Genomic DNA, 6,110 nt, shown 5'->3' with positions numbered 1-6,110 from the left:
AAGACATTTTCTGCCTCTTACTTCTGCTATCTGTCCATCCTTTCTTCAACCCTGGAAGAATCAGAGGCAGCCTAGCAAATGGAAGAACGAAAAGTAAAATCGTAGATGAGATTTTCACTTCCAGTAATGGTGGACTAGGAAACCAAATCAATGTTCTCACCGCCAGCAGTGGGAAAGCATAGTGAAAATATTGTTAAATGATCTGCTTAAAAACATGAGAAAACTAACAAGGCATTGAAGATGTACAGGGCCAGCATTAGAGAGAAGAAGAAAGCATAGGGAGATAAGCCCAGCATTTGGGGCTGATCTTTTCTTAGAAGTGTCTTCCAATTCCAGAGGAGGCAGCTGAGAGGATAAGATGAAAGATAGATTTACACAGTCTTTCAGGAAGAGCTAGATCTAGATACATAGATAGAGACATAGATGTATAGATATACTGATATATATACAGCAGACTTTTTAAGTCGATATCTCAAGTGGATTCCGTAATGTATATGGAAATAAAAAGGTCTAGAATAAGCAAAACCAGCTTGAAGAAAAACAAAATTGAGAACTAATAGTACCATATTTTCAGACTTACCGTAAAGTCATTAGTTCAGTTTATACATGGAAAAATAGATCAGTGGAACAAAGCAGAGTCCATAAATAGATACACATGTAACTTTTTTATAAAGGTGCCTACATAATTCAACAAATGATGTCAGAATAACTAGCTACCCTTATGGAACCTCACATCATACATCCTAGACCTAAATGTGAGGGTCAAAACCATAAAGCTCTTGATAAAAACAGAATGTCTTCTTGACAATAGGGTTGAAAAAAAGGTTGCTTGTCAGAAGGGAATTATCAAGTTCTAAAGACAGAGGTGTAGACAAAACAAAAACAAAGGGTAAACATGGGGTCAATCTAAATGAAAAAGCACTGCCTAAAATAGCAGCGATACTAACAATAATAATGTAGTTGGTAATGTATGATATATGAGTTAAAATATAAGATAAAAATGGCATGTGAGTTAGGAGGGGAGCAAATGGAGTAAGGGATTCAGATTCACATCAAACTTTAATGATGTAAGGCTAACTCTAGGTTTACCATTGAAACAATAATAAAAGAGTGTCTACTGCTAGGCTCATAGTGGGGAAGAATGAACAATTTTTAAAAAATTGTTCTAAAAGAAAACAAGAGGAAAAATATAAAAGAGACAGGACAAGTATAAAACTAATAAAAAGAGGCAGATTTAACACACATATATCATAATTACATTAAGTGTAAATCCAATTAAAAGGCAGAGAATGTTAGATTGGATAAAAATACAAAACCTAACTATATACTGCTTACAATACAAACAAACACAAAGATATAGAACTAATGGAAATAAAAGGATGAAATAAAGATAAACTATGAAAAATCAAAAAGGCCAGTATAGCTGTCTTAATAAGTTGAACAGACTTCAAGGCAAAAATTTACCATAGATGAAGAGGATCAGTTAATCATGATATAAGGTTCCATTCATTAGGAAGATAGAGTAACTCTAAGTTTGAATGCATCTCACAACATAATTTAAGAATGTATGAAGCAAAAGTTTGTGCAGATATAAAGAGAAATAAGCAAATACACAATTATTGTAAGAGACTTTAATGTACTAAAAAAAGTAAAAATTATATGAAAGATTTGAACAGTATGGTTAAGAAACTCAACCTAATGGACATAGGTAGAACATAGCCTGTAACAGTGGTAGGGTATATTTTTTCTAGTATAGAAAGACCATTTGCAAAAACTGACTTTACCCTGGGCCATGAAACAAATTTCCAGGGTATTTTTGAAGCACAGTACAAATAAGCCAGAAACCAGTAGCACAAAGATAACTAGGAACACTAGGTAGAGAAATAGAAAGAAAGGGAATCAGCTGGCTCTTCCCTTTTCTTTACCCACTTTCCTACAGGCTCTTCACCTTAGGCCAGGCAGAAGTTAGGGAAGGAACAAATTTTAACTTCAAATGCTTTTGGCATTTTGCTGTTCAGTTCTGGACATGTCAATCACTAAAACAAAACTACTTTAGATAGTAGAAATCACCCTTATATTTATAAAAAATAAAGAGAGAAGTTGTAGTACTTGCTTGATTTCAACCAGTGGGGTAGAGCAAAGGAGAAAACAATATATAAAGCAAAAATGGGACAAATAGGGAAAAATGAAATTCTATTTCTTTATAACTTAGCACCATTTGAAACCCTCTTGTCTCAACTAGCAGCTACATTATGGCTCTCTGCAGCTTTACCAAAAATATGCTAAATGGAAAAAAAAAGTAAACCAAATACTTTATACTCCCAGTACTAACAATTCATAGCACTTTGCAAGTAGCCATTTGATTGTCTAGGTTTAATGCCATAATCATGGAATTTGGCAAAAAAATAAACAAAATGATACAACCAGCCACGTAGAGATTTTAGCAAACCCAACCTTGGCTTTAGACAGCAGTATAGTTAAGCGGGTGGTGGTTAAGAGGTTTGAATCTTGAGGCAGACTGCTGTGTTCAAATCCTGGTTCTGCCACTTACTACATGTGTAGCTCTGAGCAAATTTCTTAACCTTTCTGTATCTCAGTTTCTTAATTTAAAATGAGATAATAACGATAGAATTTGGTTGGGGATTTTAAATAATATATGAAAATGTTGGCATATACTAAGCTTTCAGTAATTAGTCATTGTTAGTATTTGTTGCCATATCACCTTACAGAAATCCCTCTATGTCAATTTGTATAGCTTAAAGTAATTATTTTCAATGGCTACGTAATAGACCATTGTATGAATGTACTGTTGTGTGGAATATCCTCTATTGATGGAAATATTCAATTATTTGCAACGAAAAATGCACTGATATAACATGAATTACTGTGACTCACATACTGCATCATTGCGACGAGTCATGTCATGTAGTTACTGCAATGATTTAGAATAATTTTAGTATGAATGTATTCCTGGCAAGAAAAAGGAGACTTGTGATAGCCCCTCCCTACCACACCTTCAGCAGCATCTCTTGGGTGATTAGTGACAGTCCCCATACCGTCATCTACTGCTTTGTAGAATGAAAAGTGGGGCAGGGGATGACAGACTTATAATTAGCCAATAAGAGCAGCTGTATATCTTTAAAGCCAAGACACTATTTACAAAGTGGAAGAATTAACAAAGTTTTGGCATTAAGCCCTACTTATTTTCCTTGATTGAGTTTGAAGACTTTTCTTTTTCAATATCATTCATTTTCTCCTGCCTAGACTCAAAATTCTATTACTTATTATTCAGATAATCAATTCTTTGGCCTAAACCTGTCTTCCAAATCTTCTATCTTATGTTATGCCCTTGCCAACCTGGAGCACATGATCTTTTCCCAGCATGCTCTCTCCTCAGTCAGGATAGCTCTTCATTTACCTCCGTTAGTATCAAGCTCAAAGGCCAGCTTTTTCAAAGTCTTTTGTTCCCTGCTTCATTCTCAGTAGAGATCTCCCTTCTTGCTGACTTGTGTTATACAATACATTTCTCTCATGACCTCTCATAATTCTATTTGGATTTTGTGGCAGTGTGGTTGCATGTTATTACCTCTGTTAAATTATAAACTTGTTGAAACAAAGTATCTTTTACTCTTTAAATTGGATTAGCATACTGCCTTGCATATATTTTATTCTCAGGAATGTTTAATCAAATGAATGAGCTAAAAATGTAGTTATGCTTTCAGATAAATAAGAACACAGATAAGAGGAACATCATCACTCTGCCTAATTGATTGTTAATTTATAGCTAATTGGCTATGGTTATTGGTAACCACAGAAAATATAAATGGTTATCTGAATATCAGAAGTACAAAAAACTCAATTAATATACTTAGAAACATCAAAATAAATGCATTTGATTTAGACTAATTAATTGAAATAACTTTCTTTAAATTTAAAAAAGTAAAAAAAAATCTTCTGGGAAAAGATTAGAGTATTAAGACAATATGCAGTTGTTTGTAATCTTTACTGAGAGTGCTCATCTAATGTTTTCTTTGTTGCATATTTTAACTGTTTATTAGGCATCTTATATATAAGAGATTTGCCTCACTGTACACAATTCTCAATGGCCTATGCATTACTTCCTTAAAAGGAATATAAATGTCTTTTTATTAATTATACAATCATCGAAAGAGCAGCATCCTTTTTTCAACCTGCTTTCTACATTTGCTTTCCTTAAAGCTGCCTTTTATATAAATATTAAAAGATCAGAACATTTGGAGAACTTTATTACCTCTACAAGATAGGAGCGATGAATAGTTTATGTAGAAATTATTAATTAAATGGACACTGGTTAAAATCATTCACAACCAGACCGTGAGTTTCTTTAGACTGGATTGTGAAGAGCTTAAAGACAAGGTTCATGTCCATATTTGTCTGAATCCCAGTTCCTGGTGTAAAATTGGTGCTCAATAAATGTCTGCTGAATCAACAATGCATGATTGAATGAGTAAGTGAATGAATGAATGTTGTGCTTCCTGCCAGCTTTAGAATTGGAAATGACATACCTGTTAGTGGAAGAAAACAATAAGTTTCATCTCCAATTGTTAGACTAAAATTAAATCTAGAATAGATTTAAATCTAGAATCTAGCCTGTTTCAATTAATTGTCTAGAAACATTTTAGGAATTCTGATTAGTTTTGAATAAATAGGGAGTTTTTACCTTATGCTTTATCCATCCTTTACTCCCACTATCCCAGTTGTTTAAAGACTGTTTCTACTTGGGCATAGTTTGACTTTTGGTCAATGATGATTCAGATGGGCATCCTGAGGTGATTCAGAGATATGTGCTGCACCTAGGTGACCTGTCATTTTCAGAATACCTTTTCCAGTTCTGACATTGTTCAGTTTTGTCTAGAATGTAAAGCTCACCAAGTCACATGTGTTATGGCTACTGGCCAGCAGGAACTTACTCACTGCACATGTAAAATTAATTCATAAAATTCTAACCTTTATGTGGAAACCCCACAATTGTTGTTAAAAGATATGAGGGTCTGGAGTGCCTGGTTGGCTCACTAGGTTGAGCGTCCGACTTGGCTCAGGTCATGATCTCACAGTTTGTGGGTTCAAGCCCCTCGTCGGGCTCTGTACTGACAGCTTGGAGCCTGGAACCTGCTTCTGATTCTGTGTCTCCCTCTCTCTGCCCCTCCCCTGCTCACACTCTGTCTCTCTCAAAATAAATGAAACATTTAAAAAAAATTTTTTTTAATATGAGGGTCAATAATGGGTATTTCTTCTGTATTGTTTCATGCATATCACAAAAAAGTCTGAAGTCTGTCATATTTTTATTCTACAACTATCTTATCACTGTCACTCATTGGTTGACACTTATTGGTCATCCACTGTTTACATAGTCCTGTATTAGAAACTGACAAAAAGAAATCCTTCCTTTGAGAGGATTAAAATCTAATCAGGAACACAAGGCACGTAATACAAATAATTAGTAAAAATAGCAATACATTTATTTTTATATTATTTTTAATTGAGTGTGTCTAAAGAATTATTTGTGATAAGGCAGTCACTATGGTCTTAGGTGCTACATTCAACCAGGATCTGTCTTGTAAGTGCTCTGGGCATTTTTATGAGCAGTCTTAATAGGCTGTCACAATTATTACTCCTGGACCACGTCTAGGAAAGGTCCTGCCACCTTGAGTACTGCCAGCTGGGTGCAAGGGTAATCATTAGATAGGAGCCACTTAAAATTCCTAAATTATATTTACACATTTTTTAAATCCAACATAAATTTTCCCTTTTTTTCCTTTACATCAATGGAAGAGAGAATTACTTGACATTGATATCCTTCATTTGTACTTAGGTCCCAGTCTCTCCTTCCTTCACTGAGAGCTCACTTCTTCACTTTCCTAATCCTGGTTCCTTCCCAGCAACATGTAGGTATACTTAAGTCAATTTTTCATCTATAATAAAATTCCTTTCAACTTTATAGCCTCATTTATCTATTGCCCTCTTCCCCTTTCTACTCCACTTTAAAGAATAGCTTTATTCTTTTAATAACTTCATCACTCATCAAAATAATCTACTCTACCCCCAACTCTTCTGGAACTATTGTCAAAAAG

The sequence above is a fragment of the Lynx canadensis genome, chromosome F1 (assembly GCF_007474595.2).
Source record: "Lynx canadensis isolate LIC74 chromosome F1, mLynCan4.pri.v2, whole genome shotgun sequence".
Taxonomy (NCBI): Eukaryota; Metazoa; Chordata; class Mammalia; order Carnivora; family Felidae; genus Lynx; species Lynx canadensis.
Note: the sequence above shows the minus strand (reverse complement) of the source record.